The following is a 25451-nucleotide window of genomic DNA, read 5'->3' on the forward strand; positions in this document are numbered from 1 at the left end:
TAGGCTGAACAAGGTAACTGTTAAGTGGATTTGTAGCTGGTTGACTGACCAAAGCGAAAGAATAATCATTAATAGTTCTTCGTCATCCTGGAAAAATGTGACAAGTGAGTTGCTGCAGAGTTCTGTCCTAGGCCCGTTGTTGTTTGACATCTTTATAAACAACTTGAGTGAAGGAATTGAGGGGATGCTCATCAAATTTGCAGATGAAACCAAAATGGGAAACGAATGCCGCAGAAGACAGAATCAGAATTCAAAATGACTTTAATTAGAGAACTGGGTGCAAGCTAACAAAATGAATTTCAATAGGGACAAATGTAAGGTTCTGTACTTAGGCAAGAAGAACCAGATGCACAAATATAGGATGCGGGACACCTGGCTTACTAGCAGTACACGTGAAAAGGATCTAGGGGTCTTGGTGGACTACAAGCTTAACACGAGTCAACAGTGTGATGCAGCAGCAAAAAAAGTGAATGCTGTTTTAGGCTACATCAACAGAAGTATAGTGTCCATATCAAGGGAAGGAATAATACCACTCTTTTGTGCCTTTGTCAGACCACACCTGGAATACACTGTCCAGTTCTAGGCACCACAATTTAAGAAGGATGTTGACAAGCTGGAACGTGTGCAGAGGAGGGCAACTAGTATGATCAAGGGTCTAGAAGTCATGCCTTATGAGGAACAGTTGAACAGCTTAAGTAGCTTATATAGTTTGGATCATTGTTCTGACCATGAAGCACCCTCTTCATTTAGTTCAGTGGAAGGGGAATATACTTGGTGGATCTGCTCTTTCATTAAAAGACATGGAATGGTTGAAGAAGTTTGGTATGTTTAGCCTGCAAAGAGGAGACTGAGAGAAGATGTGATAGCCATCTTCAAATATCTAAAGGGCTGTCACATGGAAGATGGAACAAGCTTGTTTTCTCCTGCTCTGGAGGGTAGTACTCAAACTAATGGCTTCAATTACAAGAAAGGAGATACTACCTAAACATACAGAAAAACTTTCTGACAGTAAGAGCTGTTCAACAGTGGAACAGTCTCCCTCGGGAAGTTGTGGACTCTCCTTCCTTTGAAGTTTTTAAGCAGAGGTTGGATGGCCATCTGTCGTGGATGCTTCAACTGAGATTCCTGCATTGCAGGGGATTGGACTAGATGACCCTTGGCTCCCTCCAGCTCCAAGATTCTATGATTCTATGATATTGCCCTTTCCCATTCCACATACAGAAACTCTTCAGAGTAGCAACTGAATCTCATTTCAGCACTTCTGGTGGGTCAGCATTATTCTGTGGACAGTAGGACAGCTTAGAGCAAGCATCCCCAATCTGCGGCCCTCCAGATGTTTCGGCCTACAACTCCCATGATCCCTAGCTAACAGGACTAGTGGTCAGGGCTGATGGGAATTGTAGTCCCAAAACATCTGGAGGGTGAAGGCTGTGGATGCCTGGCTTAGAGGCTGGAGGACAAACCACATGGTCTAAATAGCTCTGCCCTCCTAAACCTCACTGACACCACCCCCATCCTCAGGGTCTGCTACCTGAGGCAGGTGGCACATTCTGCCATTTCTGGGCACAGCTAGTTGCTGGTGGTTGAAAATACGATAACGGGGGGATAGTTTTAGTCCTGATAGTATGCAGCTTTTTTTCTTCCTATTAGCATTCTGGAGTGATAGATTGCTTGGAGGGAAAACTCTTTAACTTTTGATGAAGTATTTTTTTAAAAAAATAGAGAAGAAAGAAAAGGAAACAAGTCAAAAGCACATGTCTCAAGGAAGAATCTTTTGACCTTGTGAAGAAGAATGTACCAGGATGAGTTGAAATGGTCCTCGTGGTGTTTGCAAACTCTGCATTCATTTATATATGTCCCAGAACTCAAAACATTTAATCCTTAGCCAAGAACACATAAAGGATGTGGCTTTGTATTTTGTGAGAAGAATGACGCCATAGATGTTCAGCCAAATTTTGAGGAGGCTCCTAAATACCATTTGGGGGAAAAGATTACTGAGTGAATTACCCGTAACTGTTTGTCACCTCCCAAAGCTCAACCGCAGAAAGAAAGCGTTGAATGGGTCTCCTAATCTTTTTTTCTTATCCCTTGCTTTCAGATCAAGTCAAGTGGAATATAAAGGCTTTATTTCCACTGAAATCTTCTGTGTGAAATTAGACCTTTGGAATCCAAACTTTCCCAGCAGTCTTATTTTTTTTACAGTAAGTAGTCAGTGTTTAATTACTTGACTTTTACATTGGTTCAACCTCTGAGGCCTTGCTGACTTGCTGAGTCTTGAGGTGCATTGTTCAAATTGTTCAATGGCTCTGTTTAGCTTGTTAACACCTACAATGTAGGATGGCAAGGGAAGAAAAAAACTCCACTGAATAACACATTTGCTACACTCACACAAAAACCTCTCTATGATATACATGGATTAAAAAGGATTTCAGTTCGTTTCCTTGACTCAGACACATGCAGAAATTCCTGCACACTTTCAAGGGAAGAAAGAGTTATCCAGAATTAAAGTCTTTGTCGTGTTCCATAAGAGATCAAGACAGACAATATTCTTGGAGGCCAAATACCATCACCACCACAAGCTTGGCAAATGTCCTTTAGCTGACACTACCCATCTCGCCACCCAAATGCATATTACAGTAAATGCCTAACCAAGAGGAGGAGCCTTGTATCTTGTTCCTATCTCTGCTTCAATATCTCCTAGCAAAACTTGTCTTTATTTAGTTATTAACATTTATATCCCGCCATTCCTCCAAGGAGCTCGATGTAACACAGAAAACTCAACCCACTTTATGTTCATAACAACCTGGACTGGGTCCATTGCCATTACGTGATGACAAAAGGGAACACACAGGATCCAGCAGAAACCCTCATTTCTGTGAGCAGTGACAGCTTCTGTGGGAAGTGCATTGAGAGTCTCTGCCGTGGCAGAGCTTTCCCATTAATGATGTAGCTCCCTTGATGGTCAGAAATTCCATCTGTTTGTTTGTATGCCGTCTTTCCAAGCTAAAACCACGCTCAAGGCAGCTTACAGTGTATAAAAAATACCTAATTGCCTACATAACAAAAGTAGTCATAAACAATAAAAACGTACACAACCAAACTGAACAATTTCCACATAAATCATATCATATATATATAGAAATTGTAATTTTTTAATAGGTAAAGGAATAAATAAGGATTTAATTAAAGCTGGATATATGAATTAGATGTGGTTAAAAGTAAAAGTAAAAATGTATCTGTGGAAAGCCAGAAGGGGGAGGGAGGAAGTCCGGGGGTTCAGGGAACCCCACAATTGTATAAATATTGTTGAATTTAAGTTTGAATGACGTTAACGATGAAAACCTGATTTTAAAAATCTTCATAAATCATAAGATCTAAAACAAATATACAAAAACAGAATATCAATAACAGCAATAAATTTCCCTAAACAATCCCACAGCCCCAAAGGGTCCTTTCATTGTTTAGAATCTAAAAGTTCTGCTCCACTGCATTGTGGGGATGCATGCAAGTCCTAATCAGTGTTTCCATCTCATAAGTGCTGGATCAAAGGACTGGATTGCTCAGCTGGTGCAGTGGTTAGAGTGTTGGACTAGAACCTGGGAACCAGAGTTCAAATCCCCACTCACTGGGTGACTTGGGTCTATCACCATCTCTCAGCTCACAGGGTTATTGTGGGGATAAAATGGGGAGGGGGTGGACAGATGCATGCCACCTTGAATTCCTTGGAGGAATGTTGGGGTATAACTCTTTAAAAAAATGCATTTCAGCATTTGTTCTGCAAATTTTATAAAGGCCCACTGTACACTGAGCTTAATTTGGCTTTTGCACTATATATATATATATATATATATATTAGAGATTGAGAGCTTCATTTGTTTGAGTAATTACTAATTAAAAGCATTCTCCCTTCAGAATGTCAGATCCTTCAATTAAAATGAATGTGCAACTCTTATCATTGTGTAAATTAAATTGCTTTCTTTTGGAACGTGCATTGTTTGAGAGCAACCTGAAATTAAACCCTGTCAAAATACATATTTTAGAAGAGAATTGTTGAAAGAAATTTTATACACACACACAAACATATATCATGATGATAGCACTTACGATGCAAACTAAAGCATTGCATGCTTTCAAAAAGGTGTAAAGTATTTAGCCGTGTTATTAAATCTCCAGAGAGAATCATTTGATACTTCTCCTAATCCACAGAGAAAACAAGCTTAATCAGTTCTTGCTGTTCCTGGACTGGCAACACTTTCCAAAAAAACACAAATATCTTCTCTGCAATGGTTAGTACATCCAGTAATCATGGACTTCAAAATGAAGAGTCAGAAAATCATATCTGCAAACAATGGATTGCTCTAATGTTTTGGAGAGACCGTGGTAAAGCAGGTTAAAGAAAATGGATCCTAGCTTTTACTTTCACTCCAAACTTGAATTGGAGTCCAGTGCAGTTAAAGAGAGAGAAGATATGCCCAATGTATTCATTGGCTTACAAAATTCCTCCCACCCCTTTTTACATCATCTACAGGAATTTTATAATTGATTGTTGGACCTTGGACTGCATCATTCATGGATGCTGGAACAGAGAGTGCAGGTGTCCAGCCACTATCAAACATATTGATAAGTTTCAATGGGCCTTCCATATTTTAAAAACAGAAAACATTATGGGACTTGCCTTGCCTAATTTAGCCATAAATTGGATAGTTGCTTTCAGATTTTTTTTCCCTAGAAAGAAAGTTTCTCTCCCACCTCTTCTTGGAGCAAATAGCTTTTGAGGGCTTTATTTCTACCTGTTTTTGACGCATAAGAGCAAAAGCAATTTAGCTAATCAAACACACTTGATTTGTAGTCTGAAAGAAGATGTCATTAGAAAACGGGTCTTTGGCAAGTAGCAACTTATAAGACTGGTCTGTTGGGCTTTTTTTTTTCCTTTTCTCATTTTCAGTCATTTCTACCCATTCCTAGCTTTCTGGTTATTTTTATATAAACGCAGAAACTTTTCTCATTAAAATGGAAAGTTTTGTTCATGTTAAAAATGGCAGATTATAATATGTTGTTTTTGCAGCTGTCTGATAACTCATTAGTAGCCAAGGGGCCCAGGTCCTTTCCCCTTGCTGGGAGCACTTGTCTTCCAGACAAACAAATGTGGCAGACTAATGCATTTTTCACAGTTTAGTCTATCTTAAGGCTTGAAATAACTTTTTGTAAGTAAATAGCTGACCTAATTACATATACAGTGTGTGGACATTCTTTTAAATGAAAGTAATTTAGGCCACATTACTTGCCTTCGAACCGGAGAAATCACAAGACTCTCTCATAAAATTTACTGTAGTGAGGAAAAATGAAGCCAACCCAATTATGAAACTGTGGTCTTAAAACCAGGTACAGTTTAGTTTGCTTCCTTATTTTCTTGGGCACTACAAAGAGAAACTCCTCTACACAACGCTTTAGGGAGAGGGAATCTCATTTTTGTAAAGAAGTTACTTCTTTTTCAAATGATAAACAACTATAAGTAGTCATGACCCCTCAGAGCAAAAATTCTTATTAAATAAGAATATGTGGTTGGATAAAATGAACTTTCAAAAAGCTTTGAGGGACAATTTTTTTTCTAGAGCCACTCATTTGCAACCTCTGTAGCAGTTTTTCAGGCTCTATTGGCCATAAATAGTGTGACTGAACGTTTCACAGTGAGATCAGCAAACAAAGTGATGTTTCCCAGCAGGGTAGTCACATCTGATGACGAAGAGAGTGAGATGCTAGTTGAATGCATGAAATAAACATGATGCTGTAATTTCATAGTTATTGTATAGGTAAATCTTCAGGCGGGCTGCAAGTATTTCTTTCTTTACATATATATCCCAAACTATTTTTTTGCATTCAGGAGCTGCAAAAAGAAGGAAAATGGAAAACAACTCAATTTTTCCTGTCTCTCTTTTACGTTTCACAATGATTTTAAATTCACTGCGAAATTGTGGGTTGCATTTAGCCTATTATCCAGATCAATCAATGGCATGTGGACAGATCTCTGTGTGCACGGATTTTCCGGCTTACTTGGGTTATGAATCCAGTTGACATGCACAGAAGGGTGCCATGTGTGATTCATTCCTCCATTGAAACAAATGGGCAAAATCGGCAGGGACTGAGATCTCTACTGAGAAGTACACATAGGAAACAACCCAAGCATTGGGTCCAGATTTTCTGTCCTTTTCCCATTTTTGCACAAACCTTTATTATTGGTTGACATGAAGGTGTAAAAGACTGCCTAGTCCCCAAACTCCAAAGGTCTTTGGAAGAAAGGAAGGAAGATTTGTGCTGCAATCCCAAACAAGTATATTCACAAGTGGCATTGATTGTACAATATTAATATCTATCTATCTATCTATCTATCTATATCTATCTATCTATCTATCTATATTTAAATATTCTATATTTAAAGATCATCAGTAATGCCTCTGTAATAATCTGCTATGGGATTAAGTCACTGGCAGTAATTAGAACGATTGCTAGTGTCATCCTCAAAGCAGCATCAAAATTTATTATTTTTATTTTTGCAGCTATGCTGCTCTTCAGCTAAAAAATAGCTCCAAGAGCAGGCTACAAATCACAACATAAAAAGGTGTGGCACAAAAATAAAATGGATTGCAAGGGAAGAGGAAACAAGCAGATTTATCTCTTTCACCCACCCACCCAACTTGACATACTGCAAGTTCAGAAAAAAAATCCAAATTGAATTTTTCACCTCTTCTCTTGATACACCTCTGTTACAAACAAACGAAACATTAAACATATATTCTCTTAGCACAGTCTCAAAGAAAAATGAAAGCTTTCTTCATCAGCTAATGGATCATCAGTGGTCGACTACATCAACCGTGTGATTTTACTGTTTGTTGGCAATTGTGTTGCTGCACCTATTCAAGAGAGACATTTGTTTATTTGTTACAAAGGCAAAAGCAAGCAAACAAAAACAAAAACAAATGTACAACCATTTCCATTAAAAAAAATTTTTTTGCTATACTTAGTGATTTTGTGAGCAAATTCAAACTTCCCAGCAGAAGGGTTTTTATCCATGTATAAGACATGACTGAAACAAGCAGAGGTTCTTTATCATACAGTGAAACTATTGTTTGCCAACAGCAATTTTGCACCCAAGACAAATGTGGAATTTTGGCTCGAACATTTTTGAAGGGAGAACATAAATTTGTGAGCTTATACAGAGTATATCTGAGCCAAGCTCATCCAAAGGTCTTTATTGTTTCAGAAGAGAGAAGTGATTCTCCTGGGATGATCTGTTTACTATGCAATAAAGAAATAACTATGGCTTCAGTTTATCCATGACAAGTGTCCATTTAATTGTACAGATTTACTTAGCTGTTTTCCCCCACCCATTTCAGCAGCATTCTCAGGGCCCAGTAAATGTTTTAATTGCTGGAAATGTGTAAAAATATGACAGTTGTACATATTGGCAGTCCTGCTTCCTTAAATTTCATGCCAATAAGCATATTTTAAAGGGGGGGAACCCTACATTTATTTACTATTTATCACAAGAAAACTTACATAAGCCATGCTATCATACTTATTTGAAGTTCTTTGGCCGGTGAAAGGAAATGGAATCTTTGACTCATTCTTCCATAAAAACTTTTATCAGTGAAGAGTTGTTCATAATCAAAGTAGGAAGGCTAAAGAAAGAAGCATGGTTTCGCTGCCACATCCGTCATCCAAGGACAGTCCTAAATGGCATTTCCTAAGCTGAATTTAAGACCGTCACTCCTCTGCTTGTCAATACCAATCCAATGTGGCTTTCATGAGGAAGTTGCAGGGGGTAAGACGATGCTTTTATCTGCATATGTGAAGTGCAATGGCCAATGAATGGATGGAAAGCTTTAAAGTCAAGTCTTTGTCTCTATTTACCTTTGTCATTTCCTCTCCTGTGGTTTCCAGCAACTGGTGTTGAGAAGCATTGGTGCCTCCAATGATGGAGGCAGAACATAGTCATTGTGGCTACTAGCCATTGATAGCCATATCCTCCGTAAATTTTCACCAATCCCCTTTTAAAGCCATCCAAGCTGATCGTCATCACTGCCTTCTGTGGGAGTGAGTTCCATACTTTATGTGAGAGGAAGAGAGAAAAATCTATCCACTTTCTCCATGCCATGTATAATTTTAAAAACTTCTCTCATGCCACTTCTTACTCAGTTTTCATCTGAACTAAAAAGTTACTTAAGTGTGCACAAGAGCACAACTTTAAAAATATTAGTCTTTCTTACCATAGGTGCTGAAACATTTCTCAAAGGCAAGAGAATATATTTTAAGAGGCTTTGTTTCGATGTACTTCGCCTTTGATGTGAATGAAGCATGACAGCCAATCAAGACAATTAATCTGATTCCTACTCTAAATGCGTCTTGTGTTTATTCTGCAACAGTTGAACAGCATGTTCTACATTAACTATAAATCTGACTTTGATTCCTGTCAAAGTCAGGTTTAAATACGGAAAAGTGTCAAATAATTCCCAATTATTATAAATAGAATGCACATTGCAAAATTTGGTGGCAGGCTGAATATCACACTTCTATCTTCACTGTTTAAATTAAAGTTGTAAACTGAGCATCAAGTGCCTCCTATCTGTTTTAACAAAAATAATAATCATTAATTTAAAGCATTGGAGTATCTTGTCAATAATGCCTAACACCAAATACAAGTAAAAATGTAAATGTTGGGCTACCTAAGAGGAGAGAGTACAGGTTCTAAAAATCAGGAATTAAGAACACACAATTTAGCAGTGAAATAATAATTCTTTATCTCCATCTCTGTGCATCTCTCTGTCTCTCTCTCTCTCTCTCTCTCTGAGACGTGGCAAGTGTAGATCCAGTCAAATTCCCATCTCTGGTCCATAAATGGCACATTATTTATTTGTGCAAAATTTCAGATCCATCTAGACCAAAGGTGAAGAACCTAATACCTAGGAGCACAATGAAGAAGCATATCTGTCCAAGTGTGTTGACAGTCCAGCTGACCCCATACAAAAGTGATTCCAATCCCATAAACTGGAAGTGTATGGGGATGTTCTTTAAGGGTGACAATTAACTGAAAAGCTGCAGTCCAATACACACTTACTTGGTCAATGAAATATTGAAGTCAATGGGACAGAAGCAGCTTGTCAGGTGGGCCAGAGAGAGAGTAGCAAGGCAGCAGGGAGGTTGGCACGGTGCAAGCACACTAATTCAATCAATTCAGAGCTCCCGCCAGCGCATTTGCACTGTGCTGACCTCCCCATTGCTTCATTCCTCCCCCTTCCCTTAGGCAACAGCGACCCACCCAGGAGCCGCTTCTGGTAAAGATGCATAGGATTGCATCAGATTCGTAGCACCACACACCCAGCTGCAAAAGCCACATTGATCATGGGGCTGCAGTCCTGTAAATGTCAGTAGTGGTGATGTATCTGCAATATGCTATAATGGCAACGATATAATTTTGATTCCCATAGATTTATATCCATATACATCAAAGTGTAAAAGGCAGAGGGACATGAGGAAACTTGAAATCCTTCTCTAGTGGGGGGGGGAAGCATGACACTTTGGATTTGAAAGATGAGGCAGTATGTTTGCCGTCTGCTGTTCTCTTGTCTGTAAGGTAGGCCAAAGGGTTTCACTGGTAATGAGGAATCAACTGGGTACAATGGACACTTGCCATTGTTGAAGTGAGGCCATCGTTACGCATGTTTTGATGGGGCTCGTGCTGTGCATGGCAAGGAAATGTGTGTACACAGTAGCCAGCTTACTGGCTACATTTTTTTGTCAGCCAGTTCTCTTGCTGTTACTGTAATGAGATTAGTGATGCAAACGGGGTGTGTGCTTTCTTTAGCCCCTGGTTTTTGTAAACTTGTGACAAATATGAGCTGAGCAGCCAGAAAGACAATTGGCAGAGGGGGAGGAGACCCTCTATGTGGGATGGTATCTCTGAGCACACACTGTGTGCAACAAGGAAGCACTTTTGTAAACTGGATGGATCCCGCTGGGCTTCTTAGCACTAAAGCCCACAGATAAAAAGAAAGAAAGAATCTTGTCTTGTGTGAAATCTGACTCTGACTCCACAGCCTATTTGCATGCTTGTTAGAACGACATCTTGCAAATACACTCTGCAAGGCATGTTGCTGAACCAAGAAACGAGAGTGGGGAGGGGGGGGGATGAAGCCTTTTGCAGCTTGTGTATCAGACCAGTAAGTCCCTGGCTCATGAGATGAAATTAAACATATGTCCAAAAATGCAAAGTAGGCTTTGCAACACGTTGTCAGTTGAGTTGAAGCTTGGTGCTGTTTGCGTCTCTGAAGCTCACCAGGACAACTTGTGTAAATGTATTAAAGGCATGTCTAAAATCTCCCAAATATGTTAATAGTACTTCTTGTGTACATGGTTCTTAGCCACTAACAAGAGACAGGAAGTAACAACAGAAGTCACAGACATAGGACTTGACATATTAATCCAGCTACAAAAATAGAAGGACCACTATCATAGATGCTCCTGCAAACATGTCCATGAATGTCCTAATTCTTACATATTGTGACTGTACACTTCCAGCGGGTAGCCACTTTCTTGGCTCCTCTTCACTGGAGGCAGCTACAAAGTACTTGTGAAGGAACTCCTATAGGGACATTGAGATGCCCATAATAAGGTGAAAGGCAAGCTTTTTGGATTTGCTTCCCAGCTGCCATCAAGAGTCGATGTGCTTGAGCATCTTCCAGAAGCCCGAACATTACAGGGTCCACAGACATGAGTCCCTTGATCTTGCTGCAGTAAGGAGCTAACCTCATGGCCAGAGGATGGTCAGTGGAGGCTATCTTATCCAAAGAAAGCTTGGAATCATTACTGATTTGGTGCAAGGTCTTTTTATTCTGTCTGTACCCACACCACTTTTATCTGTAGCATGTCCAGAGAAGTCTTTGGCGGGAGTAGTTGTATTAATAGGAATTCAAGTCATTTCAGATGCTTTCTTCATTGAATACTTTTCTAAATTTTGGTTTTGTCCGACCAATTTTGAAAAGGAAGCCATTCTAAACCACACACTCCCCCTGTATTAAGAATATAGTAGTTAGTAAATGAATTGCCTGTTTCCCACACTTAAATGACAACCCAAATCTGCTGGCTGAGTGCTAGAGTTGACTGCCCTAAAGTGCTATTGATGACAGATGACAGCACCTCTTGGCACTGTGCTTGAATATAAACATTCCTCTCTGCCTGGTAACCTCATTTGCCCACTCATGCATTCATTTGTTCATTGAAATACTTCCTGCTTTTCCCCAAAGGGATTCGAAAACTAGGCAAAACAGACAAAACCAGTCAATAAACTAGGCAATAAAGCAATAAGAATAAAGCAATAACACACACTATTAATAAAGTCAGCATTAAGAATAGAAGAACAAGTCCATTAGCATGGCAAATAAGGTAATATTGTTTTGCCACATGCCAAATTATCACTAGAAGGGGCTGAACAAGCTTCCCAGGATCAGGTTTCCATAATCATGGTGCCATGACTGAAAAGGCCCAGGTCTAATGTCTCACCAACAGTGCTTCTGATAGTGATGGGTAGGGATGGAGGTGAAATTTGATCTAAGTTCACATTAAAAGGTGAACTTGCCAAATTCACACTTTTTCAAACAATATGTGAACCATAACACAACCATCTTTTGAAATTCATACACCTCTGACTTTTGCAATGCAGTCCTCCCGCCAAATGAGACAAAAAAATGCATATACTATAGTACAATGTGCATTAAAATGCATATATTAATGACAATAACATAAAAATGCAGTAGGTGTTGAGAAAACTGCTTGCAAAATGTGTGTGTATGTCCTTTTAGGCAAATTTCAGCCAGAAATGTGGAGAAGCTAATTTAAGATCAGATAAACAGTTCAGAGAGAACTGAAATTGATAGATCCAACCATCCATCCATCCATCCATCCATCCCCAGCAATGGGATGCAAAGTAGGGATTCCAACAATTTACTTAACTGAGCAAGCAGGGTTATAAGAAGTCAGTTCTTTATATAGCATGGCCTCAAAATTAACCAGAAGTTTAAACAGAAGGAGGACCCATAGCTCAAATAATAGAGCACTTGCTTTTCATGTGATAGACCTAGGATTTCCAGTTATTGCTGACAAGTCCCTAACGCTGGTCAGAGTAGACCCAGTATTCTGAAGTTTTGGGTCTCCATATGTTGTTGGATTACAAATCCCATCATCCCAGCCTTCTTAGCTAATGTTAAGGATGATGGGTATTGTACTCCAACATCTTGGGACCCAAGGTTGAAGAACAGTGGTGTGGACTGACTTGGTGTAACACAGCTTCCTATATTGAATGATTCTCATATAGAAACAGAACGAAGACAGGACAGTCTTGTTTATTGGCTGCAGTAGGAGCCAGGTGCCTAAACTCATGCTACTGCTAAGCAAATGATGCCTGATTATTATTTCAGCAATATTCCTGAAACCGCTTTTTGTTTGTATATGTGAGTCACATAGGAGCTTGCAAAGAAAGTGGGGAATGTTTTCAGGCCACTCTTGATCAAAGAAAGGAAAGAACAAAATGTGCATTAAAATTCACACACTTTGTTTCTCTCCACTATATAATTTGCATATTTTCAGATTAGAACAGCAGGACGGCAGCAGAAAGTCAGATTTTCATTATTATTAGTTTGGATTGTGGCCGCTATCAGTATTAAATCTGAAAGGGCAAAGGGACATTAGACTCATTCCCTACTCAAAGACAGTTATCTTTGAATACCTGATTTGTTTCCCCCCAACCATCCAATACATTTAGATTTCGGGAACCAAAGAACACTGAATAAGTAACACGTTTTCTATATAGATGTGCACAACCTTCAGCAGAGGAATTATCTCCACAGGGCGTCATTGCTTGGCAAAAATGGCAAAGAAGCAGAAATTGGAGTAACCTGTGAAAGTTTTCAAATGTGTTCACGTGAATGTCAACAGCCTCAAGACCTAACTCCCTTCAGCAAAGAAGTGGGGAGATTCATGGCAGCAGAACTACCCATTGCAAGAAAGAAACAGTGCTATCTTGTAATAGGTAGTTTGGCTGTGGGAAGCGGGGTCCTTCAGTCCTCACAATTGCCTCACTGGGGCAAGACCTACTGAGAAGACTTGTTGGGATCTCTAGGCCTGCACTGGTTTGGGTTCTTTCTGTAAAGAATTAACCACTGACATCAATGTTGTGTTTCTTTTTGCTGACCTACTCCTGACCCTGGCTCCTGACATTCACAAACTCTTTTTCAACAATGCCCAAATATATTTTCTGTTCATTCTATATTAGGCTTACCATACGCCAGGGAAATTCCTGACATGTCCCGGTTTTCGGGTGTAAAAATGGCATCTTCCAACAACTTTGCGGGTGTCAGGAATGTTACTTTTTGAAATATGGCAACCCTATTCTATACAATACATTTGAAAAATGCTACCTAATGACATTATTGGAGCATCTATTTCCTAATCCCTTTCTCTTGAAAGTTCAGATGGGATTCAGCCAAGTTGTTGCATGTACGCAACCAGCTGCACAAACACAACAGGACTTTCCCCCCAACTCCTTCTACCACATGACACCCAAGCCCCCTAAGTCTTCTCTGGATGGTTGGGGGGACCTATAACAGGTTTAAAGGATGCACAGGGGCAGGAAAGGTGGACACCGTGACTTTGGCCCATGCATGCATATCTCACTTGGCACTAAATTAAATTCCACTCTAGAGATTTCTTTGGTTTTTGCATGATAATCCTGAGGTCCACATTTAGTGGGCAGTAACACCCAGATGGGGTGAGCGGGTGGCGCTGTGGGTTAAACCACAGAGCCTAGGGCTTGCTGGCCGATCAGAAGGTCGTCTGTTTGAATCCCCACGATGGGGTGAGCTCCCGTTGCTTTGTCCCAACTCCTGCCAACCTAGCAGTTCGAAAGCACGTCAGAGTGCAAGTAGATGAATAGGTACCACTCCGGCAGGAAGGTAAACGCCATTTCCGTGCGCTGCTCTGGTTTGCCAGAAGTGGCTTAGTCATGCTGGCCACATGACCCAGAAGCTGTACACCAGCTCCCTCAGCCAATAAAGCGAGATGAGCGCCACAACCCCAGAGTCGGTCACGACTGGACCTAATGGTCAGGGGTCCCTTTACCTTTACCTTTAACACCCAGATGCATCCAATTAGCATGAGTATTTCCACTTGTACTATGGGACTTTCCCCCTCTCCATGCCCTGCATCCTCTCAAAATCTTCTCTGAAGTTTTGATGGAACCCCTAGAACAGATTTAAGATATTGCAGAAGAAGGAGATAGGGGAAGTCACATTCTGCAAATGGTGCTGACAGAACCGGAACCTAGTGCTATGTTGGATACTACCCTTTGTGACTAGGCCAGAGCCAGATAATCTTTGATTTACTGCATGCAGTGTTGGCGGTTTCTATTATCAAATCCTATTTGTCCCCACCCTCAGTTCCCTCCTCCCTTTTCCATATTTTCCTGGCAACGATGAAGAGGTTCCTTAGCATGCAGCAGCTTGCAACTCATCTTTAACACTGGGTATATTTCTAATTATATATGAATAAACTAATTAACCGGCAGTTATACTTTTTTACATTTCATAACTATACCAAATGGTACAATTTTATGTGTTAAGTTATAAATAATACATTTCATTTTCTTGAAGTAGTAAAGCAAGCTTAGGTTTGATGAGAGAGTGGTACGATGACTTTTGTGTTGCCCTCAGGAAACAAAGGTGGATTCCACCACAGCCACCCATGGGCTTAAAATTGCTGGAAATCTTTACATGTCTGCTCCTCAGTAAATGACAGGTAGTCACAGTTGATGGACAAATATGTTTGATCCACACCCTTTGAAGGTTCTGACTTACTCAGAAGAAATGGTCAAATTAAATTTCCACATCCCAAGTTTGGTTCCCTCACCATAAAGAGAATGGTATGGATCTGTGTTTTTCTATCACCTTGCGTGCAAAGACAGGCTCTGACAGATTGAGTGGACAAGACCAAGAGTGGGACCAATGGCCAAAAAGGCTGTTTCTACGTACTGTAGAAGGAAATGAGGGGCAGATGGGGCCCATCAACCTGTCAAGGTAGCCCATCTCAGAGAAGGAAAACTCTGAACCTAAACTTCCGCTGCCTTGTTGGATGTCTTTGTGTAACAATGACCGCTCCCCGCTTAAAACGGGGGGTGCCCTTTGCGTGGACGCGCGCAGCCCTAGATCTGGAGCGGCCCCATCAGCATAGGCTTGGCTTTGCCTTCCCTCAGGTGGGATACCTGGAGGTCTCCGCCTACCTCAGTCAGTTGTCCAATACCACCTGGGGGAAGCGTTGCCAAGGAGACCAGGCCAGGTAGGGGAGGGATTACCTGCCCACACAATAGAGGGAGGATCTTACCTGGGAATCCTCACTTGGCTCCAGAGCTTCTCCCACCCTACCCACCCTCAGTTAATGTCTTATTTTGCTGGTTAACTTTTCTTCATAGGTTTTGCAGGTTAACTTTTCTTCACAGGTATGTGGGCGCTGCTACGTTAAGGTCACTGTTAAAGGGCCGGAAAGGAATTTCCCTGCATTAGTAGGTTTCGCCTTTCCCGTAGCAAAACGTCACAACTTTGGCGGTATCAGGCCTTGGGTGGAATCCTTTAGTCCATCTTCCTCTTTGCGGCGGCGATACCAGGGTTCCCCGTTAAAGGGGTTTCTGAAGGGAGGCTTTGACCATATGCCGAAAGGTCATCATTGCTCTCCCCTGCAGCAGCGGCGTAACGGGGGCAGCTATCTCTGCTTGAACATATGTTCTCCAGAGCCGGCCCATCCCCTCCCACACTGGATAACCCTGAAGCTCCCTAGGTCCCCGGCTGGGGACTGGGGAGGGAGAACGCCCAATGCCTGAGCCAAGGTCTACCCACATTTGAAATTTAATAAAGTTGTGGCCAATTTAATCCCATAGCACGTTGTCTTGAGTCGTTATTCCACATGACGGGGGGGACCGCTCAGGATCTGGGGACTCCGCCTGTCCACGCAAAAGAAACCCCCTGTGTTGCAAACACAGACAAACTTAAGCAGTAACAAGCAACACATGGCTAATAATGTTCTAACAAAGACTCTCCTCCCTGAAAGAGAGGGGAGTGGTTGTGGACGGGAGCCCGAGCACCGCTCCTAGCAGGGGGCGTTTCCCCCTGCCTCCAGCTCACCTGGCTGGCACTCACGCCGCCCCCCCCGGTGGCTGTCCAACCAGGTGCCATGGGGGGGCGTGTCCAGCAGCCTTTATGCTGCAGTGCCAGCCTATAACACATTCTTGGGAGTAAGCACCACTGAGAACAGAGAGACTTGCTTCCGAATAAACATGCACAGGATTGCCATGCTGGTGAATATTTGCAGAGCATTTTTAAGTACAGTGGTACCTCGGGTTAAATATGCTTCAGGTTACATACGCCCCAGAAATAGTGCTTCAGGTTAAGATCTTTGCTTCAGGATGAGAACAGAAATTATGCTCCAGCGGCACAGCGGCAGCAGAAGGCCCCATTAGCTAAAGTGGTGCTTCAGGCTAAGAACAGTTTCAGGTTAAGTACGGACCTCCGGAACAAAATAAGTACTTAACCCGAGGTACCACTGTATGTTTTTACCATATTAGAGAAAGGAGGACTGCCAGTTTGAGTAGATTTACAGGAATTTATCATGTACTTAGGATCACAGAATGAGAACATCCCACACTTTCTCCTGAGCGTTGTTTTAGTGGAAAACAAAGTAGATACAATAAATCTTACATTTTCAACCATGCATATTAAAATACGGACACCAACACCCCTTCCAAAAATTGCAACCTTTCAACTCCTAAGATTTATTCATATTTATATGTGAAATAAAATATCAGTCTAGCTTTTTATTTTTTTTAAAAAAAACCCACTGGGGATATGGTATCTATTTCAAAAGGACCTAATATATTTGTCACCCTCTTGTAGGGAGGTGGGGAGAAGGGGAAATGCAAAGAAATTATGTATGTCTGACTAACCAAGAACATTTCCAGATCAATTTATTTGTGAAATAACTAATAAGTCTGGTACAAAGTTATTCAGAGGCGTGCTTCGCGATGTCCACAGAATCAGTGTATAGCCGTTAGAATCCATTTAAATCAAATTACATGCATAAACTCATTATCTGCTATTGTTTATAGAAGCCTGGCTTTGGGGACTGAACAGACAGAAAAGCAAAGTGTGAAACATGGCTTTGAAGTGGGTACTTTTGTTCCAGCCCTCCTTGGTTTTGAGGTGTTCAAAACTACAGGAAATGTGGATTGCAATAAACTAGGACAAGTCTTTCCTCACATTACACCAAGTTATTAAAATCACACTGAAGTTGAAACAAGTTGATTGGTTTTCTTAGCATGCATACTAAAAATGCTATTGACTGAAAAGTAATAGCAGAATATTATTTTAAACTAGGGGTGCATAGGGGGCTATAAAACATTCCTTTAACTGGGCAAATGCTGTTGCATTCATTGACATATTTATCACATACAAAAAGTGGTTAAGAAGGTGCATTAATTGGACCTGAGTGATATTATCCATTTTGTCCCTCTCGTTTTGATCCACTGGTGCAATAACAGTGCTGTACACATAAATATCATTTTCATAATTGTTTTGGAACTCATTTTGTCTCAGTTTCTAGTGTGGTGTGCAATCTGTATTTCTCAGTCTGCCTGAAAGGCATTAATTGGTTTTTAATATAAATGGAGCCTGCTGGATTTCCTGGATTTACTTTTTTCTTCTTTATCTACGGCAAATCAGGACTCAATCTAAAAACAACACACTAATGCAAATGTGTCAGGATCCAGGGGTCCTGTGAATGAAAAATAAATAAAAAATAGGTGGTGTATCACCATGTAGGATTGCCATACGATTGGAATCTCCCAGACATAGTCAGGATTTCGCCATCGGAAACAATGTCCAGGTGGAAATTGCAGAAATGTCCTAGAAAATCCAAGCATTTGACAAGCCATGTTGGGTGTTGATTTTGGCGAATTTCCTTAAAAATAGCTCAAAAACTTTATTGAGATTTTGTAAAAAAAGAAAAAGGGGAAGCAGGTGGCGCTGTGGGTTAAAGCCTCAGCGCCTAGGGCTTGCCGATCGAAAGGTCGGCGGTTCGAATCCCTGCGGCGGGCTGCGCTCCCGCTGCTCGGTCCCAGCGCCTGCCAACCTAGCAGTTCGAAAGCACCTCCGGGTGCAAGTAGATAAATAGGGGCCGCTTACCAGCGGGAAGGTAAACGGCGTTTCCGTGTGCGGCTCTGGCTCGCCAGAGCAGTGATGTCACGCTGGCCACGTGACCCGGAAGTGTCTGCGGACAGCGCTGGCCCCTGGCCTCTTAAGTGAGATGGGCGCACAACCCCAGAGTCTGTCAAGACTGGCCCCTACAGGCAGGGGTACCTTTACCTTTACCTAAAAAAGAAAAAAGAAAAAGCTATAACTATAACAACAACTTTTGTGTCCAGATTTTCACTTTTTGAAATATGACAACCTTAACCCTAAGAATTTTGAGTCCCATTGATTTCAAGGACAGTAAAACAGGTATTTAACTAACTTTAATTAATTAACGGGAATTAAAAGTATATATGATTGGCTGGATAATACCTCCAAGATCCTAGAAATGTACAGTTTCTTCTGCAAGCTTTCTGTGCAAGAGGATCTGTGAAAAGGCTTTCTCATATGCAATATATAATCTTTGGATGCACTTTGAATATTTCCATAGGCAAGATCCCCCTTACATAATTCCATTTCTGCAAGTACAATAGACTCTGGATTTCAGCCATTGTGTCTGATGGCTTGCTCCACCACTCCCCCCCCCCTTCTCTATAAATAGATTCTATATAGTGAATTACCTCATTCTCTCTCTTATGTACTTGTGTGTGTTAAAAAAAATCATTTATAAGAAGTGCTACATATGACGGATGCAAACTCCTACGACTGGTCACAAAATTCAGTCTGACACATATCCAGCGTATCATTTTCCACACATCTTCCCTGTTTGGATAAAGAAATTAAATATTTTTAAAAAAGAATTTTCAGTGATGAATGAATGAAGAAGAAAATATATATTTTAGCTAGTTATCTATCCACTTCCAGTATCAACACAAACCTCTCTTTTCCCATCTCTTATATTGTGTTTATTTTGGAACACCAGCTACCTCGCGAGCAGAATTTTCCCGAAGTTTCCTATAAATTGCACTGCTTGACTATTCTCAGATTGCTTTATTACTTTACAACCTCTGAACTTGTGCCTTCCCAATAGACTTCTCCATCGCTCTATAAATTTCAGTTCCCATAAGCTGTGCTATTCATCCTTTTAAGAAGGGGGCGGGGGAAAGCTTTGTGTATCCGCTTTTAAAAGGATCATTTGCATCAGTTTCTCGTTTGTTCTGGGTTTCTATTTTTAAAATAAAGAATCAATAAAATTAACTGGTTTAGAACAACTTAGACTGCCAGGTCATGGACCAGATCCAGGGCCAAGATGCCTTTTTATCGCTCCTCTTCCCAGTCAGTGGCCCTACTAAATTTATGACTCAAATGGGAGGGGAATAGAAGTCCACCTTTAATCTGCAGTGGTCAGTAAGGTGGCAAATAGGAAGTAAGAAGTTTCAGCCACTGGGCAGCAATTGATGGAAAAGGAATCCAATATCCATATGGTGGGCATCATATAGCACCAAGGGTAGAGCACTTGCTAGATCAGCTGTCTGGCATAGGCATAGAATTATAAAGTTGGAAAGGACCCTGCAAATGTGGAATATGGGGCTTTAGGGATCGAACCTGCAACCTTGGTGTTATTAGCACTACATTCTAGCCATCTGAGCTACCTATGCTTTTTTCCAGCAGCATCCAGCACAGAGCACTAGCCTCTCGGGCAAAGCCCCTATGAAGCTGTGCCACTGATAGATAACCTATTGATACTCATCAGCAGTCTGAACACTGGGTCCGTTCCCCTAGCATCCTCCTCCTCCAACCAAAAGTCCATTTTTCAAAAGAAAATTTTATTGTTGCTTTTTAACGAATGCAAATACAAGAACCATTCAACACTTGCCCATCTTTCATAAAACCTCACTGTGGAGCCTACGTGTGTTCTCAAAACATAAAGGGCCATTTCCAATCTGCATCTTGATGTGGATCTTGCAGGAAATGCAGTCGTTGCTCACCTCTCTGTCCACCGAACACAAATCAGTGGCCGTGTATAAGCCACTAGTCAAGCACTTAAGATATGTCGCTGTGAACATCTGGGAAATGTCCAAGGTGTCACTGCTAGAGGGTGCCAAGTTTAATATGCAGCTAGATGGAGTTTCTTTCTAACTACAAGAGTCTAAAGGTAGTTTTCCTCATTATTCGGGAGCAGAGAAAATGGGAATCCTAATTCTAGTCACAAGAGAGTTATAAACCTGATTCCTGAAAGACCTCCTGCCCCCTCTATAGGCTTGCAAGATCACTTAGAATTTTCTAGGGAAATTCTATTAGTACCACTGCAAACCATGGGGGGGGACCCCAAATCGGACATTTTCTGCTTTTTGTCCTTTAGTGCGGAATACTCTGCCCTCTGCCATATGTGAGGCAGCAACGTCAGACATCTTGTAAAGACAACTTTTTGCCCAGGTTTTTCCTGACCCATAAGATGAGAGCCTGTTGCATATGTTCGGATCCTCTTGGATTTCTGTTTTATTTGCCTTTATGTGCTTTTATGTATTCTGTGTTGCTGTTTCACTGATTTTTAGTTCTGTTTTTTTTCTTTTTCGTTTAATGTTTTAATAATATAGTGTTTGTTTTATTTAGACTGTAGAGATTTGTTAAATACAAAGTGGTATATAAATGCTTTAGAATAAAATAAATGAATGAATGAGTAAGGAAGGAAGGTGATAATACCATTCTGAGTCCCAAACCAGTGGGAAATGGTCCCTGAAAATACAGGAGTTGCCACTCCTGTGTTTGAAGTTAAGTACACCTAGGCTGCAATCCTAAACAAACTTACTATACTATTCTGGTTTTTTGTTAGGGTGGTTTTACTTTTAAACATAACTGTAATGATGTTATCTTTTAAGAAACAAACACTGCTTATTACCTTGTTGTAACCCACCCTAAGATCTTATGGTGACAGATGGATAAAAAAATCTTACAATCAAACGAACAAGTAGGATCCCATTGGGATTGATTTCTGAGTAAATGTGTTTAGGATTGCACTTATCCACTGGGAGTCACAATGCGATTACGTTTCGACGATGAAAATCAGCACTCTACGTACAAAATCTCATCCTCTGAAGACAGATTCATATGTAGCCAAAATAGTGCCATCCACAAACAAGCGAGATCTATCATCTTCAGCAGCCTCAAGGGAACCTCAAGGTTTGTAGAAGACTGGAAAATATTTATAGGGGGCTTGGAGAGAAAATTAAGAGCAGGGAAACCCTTGCTAAAAATCAGCCCAATGATGACTTAACATACTCAGCGGCTGCTGTTGCAGAAGAGAAGGAACCAGTGGGGACAGAATGAGGTGTCCTTTTGAAAAGTCATGGCTGGCTAGCTGGCTGAAACCTTATGAGGGACTTTCCGGACTCCAATTGTTCATTGCTGCTTCCACCTGTACGTTTTGAACTGCTGAACTTTTAAACTCAATCACACCCTTAAGCAATAAAGACACAGCAACAGACTGTCTCTCCTTAGTCATGGTCCATCAGGCATCCGATGATCACTGGCAACTTTCATGAGCCGTAAACAAATTTCTGTTGTTTCTAAATACTTGAGGAGCTGTTAAGAAAAATAAAATAAGTCATTACTTTTTTAAAAAAAATTAAACCCCTGTAATGCTTCTAGGAAGGTTTTATCTTTCTGACATTAATGATAATCTCTTGTGTAATTAACTGTGGAGTGGTTATGCATGCAGTGTGCAGTCCATGACAAGCCTCATAGAAAATACATCAGTATTAGCCACAGGTGAATTCGTTTAGAAAGATTAATGACTGCACCTGAATTTTAATGTCTGAAAAGGGACGGAACACTGAATCCTTAATTAAAAAGTTGAATGAGTGGTATGGTTTGTTTAACATCACAAATTTCAGCCGGAGATTTTTATATTCAGACGAAGTCTGCAAAGAGAAACTTTCCTTCGAGCAGGGAAGAGTAAAGGTGAAAAGCAATCATGTTTTATGTGCTTTCCCTTATGTAAATCGATACATGGATCAGTTGCTTTGATAAGGATCAAATATGGTATAATTATGGCTCCTCTGTGTTTACAGTGAATGTTCAGGGGCTGGGGGGGGAGGGCTCAAGGAACACATTGCTGCTCTCCTCCGCTACCAACAGAACATCAGATGATAAAGGCAGAGAAACTGACGAGTGATCTTATTCTTTCCTTAATGAGAGGCAGTTTTCACTTCATTATTATTTTGCCGAGTTTTTAATAAGGAGAAAGTAACCTTGAAAATTACCTCTGGAGTCCCATTCCCAGAAGATGGTTAACTTGCTTCTTTCAAACCTCTCTTTCAATTAGTGACTTAGTTTCAAGTTGTTAGCATTAAAGTTATTCATCTTAACAAAATCTAAAGTGAAAATCTGGGGGAAGAAATAGACTTACCTGCATGAAGAACACGTTAAGCTAGTTAACTTGAGATTCCTGACCCAACCGGGGTGTGGGGTGTGTGTGTGGAAACAGGACATTTGTCCCAATATTTTAAAAATCTTCTCACGGTCATTCCCAGTAAGTCTTAATCACAGAGAGTGCATTACATAAACGAGATAACTTGGTAACTTTTTGCTTTTTCAGTTTTCATAATAAGTAACACACACACACACACACACACACACACACACACCACACAAACGACATTCAGAACAAAAGAGATCCTTTGCAAAGCTTATTTGTCTGGTAAAACTGATCAACTGTTTTTTCTGTCTCTGTGACGTGAGTTTCCTGACCTGGAACAGATGCAGAAGGTCACCTCTCTCACTGTCTCTTGCTAACTGCTCTGAGTTACCCCAACTGTAGCTTGTTTTTAATGAGACCACTCTTACCAAACGGAAGACGCAAATAACTGCAACAGCCCAATCACACACAGCTTTTATCCTAGCTGCGTTTAGGACTGGTATATTCATTTTCTAAGACTAAAGTAATTCCAGTGATTGTTTTCCAATGCTATGAAGAAAAGAAATATATGGAAGAAACCAGACCATCAAAAACTGTACAAGCAAATTACCTAGGATGGTGAAACTGATGGCGGTGATTCTATGTGCAAATGTGATAGAGAGGGATTTTTTTAATGCTCCCTGGCTTAAAGATAAGAGACTCTTCTAGATGTTTACTGCAGGAGGAAGCATCTCTCTTGTTTCTGAACATAACACTTTTTGTAATAAAATGTCATTAATACTAGTTCGTTCAAAAAGACAAGATCCTGTTATATTAAAAACTTTAAAAACTTATGATTTTTTAAAGTGATTGCTTCTGGCCATCTACCTATGTACAGTATTAGTGTATTTATCATAAGGAGATATATGCTTCCAGTCCATAGCATTAATCTAACTAAGCATGCAAGGAGTAGGCATGGTTGCATATTTTGTAGGGTCATTTTAAAAAGGTAACATTTCCTTTATTTTTCCAAGGCAAAGGTAGTGGGGTGCATATGTGGATGAAATACCCCACTTCCTCTCTGATGCATCTGATTGGCAGGCACAACACAAATTTGCAAATGCAGGTATGGCGACTTGGGTGGAATTCTGCTTCCAAAGATGTAGCTGTGTTCTGTAGCTGGATAGGTGTATAGATGGGAGGGGAACTATAGATACAACACAAATTTTCAAGCACAGATATGATGGCATAGGTGCTTCCATAGATGTATTTGTGTTATAAATAATATTACAGTGACTGAAAGTGGTTTCAAATCTGCATCAAATATTGCGTAGCCTCTTTTTAGAGTCTTCATTTAGATTCCAGTCATGTCAAAACTAGCATGGCATCTAACTGCATCGGGGGGGCATGCAGATACACAAGATATATATTTTACTATGATGCACCTGTGGCCCTCCAGCATTTGTTGGGCTCCAGCTCACATCAGCCTCAGCAAGGATGGCCAAAAGCCAAGGGTGCTGGAGTTGCAACCCAGCAAATCTGCAAGGCCACAGTTTCCCTACACCTGCTATTCATGAATCTTTTCTCCCCATATATGCCTACTGGGTGGTCAATAATTGGAAATGTGTGGATACCAATTATAATCTTACTGCACACCAGTAAGATTACACTTTACCTCAGTCAATACAATGCATATTGCTTATGCTCCATACTTGCTATATGTCTAGATCAGAAGCCAGTTTGACATTTTTCTCCAAGTCAGATTGATTAGTAATCTGGAGATATTTTGTGTCTATCCAGTTCACTTATTATTTGCTATCTGCAGAAACACCTGCTCTTAACTTGAAGCCAAATAAGATTGATTTGTAGGTGATGTGAGGTAGATGGTTCTGTTCTTGTGGCATGAGGGCAGGCTTCATGACCTTCCGGTTCATTTTAACTCTTAAAAATAAAAATTAATATTGATACATGGGCTGCACGCCTGGAGAAAGTGGGAATTCTGAACAAAAAGAAATATGTGAAAGAAAAATATATTGTGTTGAAGAATTGAACTGTTTCGAATCCAGGAAGTTTTGGGGTTACTGGCTGCGATTGAGAAGTTAGGTGGTTGGACTGAAACGCATTTTAGTCCAATCAAACTGAAAGGAATACAACTGGCTAAAATCAAAATACCCGAGAATGTTACTTACCAAGCACATAGTTTGGGTAGGCTGCTATCTTGGAACCTCTTTTCTTTTCATCCCTTATGGGATTGAAGAGAGAAGGGGAAATTGGAGACATAATGAGTGAGGTCACAGCCTCGCTTTTCCGGGAAAAGAGGTAGTAGCAATTGGCTAGCTTTTGGCCAATGAAAGAGACCGCTTCCTGGTATCCACCCCTCTTTCCAAATGGTGACCTCACATTGATTTTAAAGCAGTTCTGAGATGTATACATCTGCTTCCTGAGACAAAAGCTCTCTGTAGAAATTTATCTGCACAAATACCTTTAAATGAAAGGTCCCACACTAAAATTTCTAGCAAGTCTGTTCAGAAATGCCCTAGGACATAGGACATGTTAATGTTCATAAGAGAACTATAATTTTGCTGCTCCTGTGCATGTTGTACATTTTTAGCAATCTTCATGAGAGGATTTAACCCTCAGGTTAGGTTTCATTGTAAGTTGTTTGGAATTGTTTTTAAATTGCATTGTAATGTTTTCAGGTTGTAACCCACCCTGGGTCCTTAAGGTGAAGGGCAGGTAATGAATGTAAAAATCATAATCATGGTACTATTTTAATGTTACAAAATTCACCAAAAGCATTTGTATGTTAGGAGACAATGGTCATTATTATTGTATTT

Source organism: Podarcis cretensis (assembly GCF_951804945.1).
Source record: "Podarcis cretensis genome assembly, chromosome: 6".
NCBI classification, from domain to species: domain Eukaryota; kingdom Metazoa; phylum Chordata; class Lepidosauria; order Squamata; family Lacertidae; genus Podarcis; species Podarcis cretensis.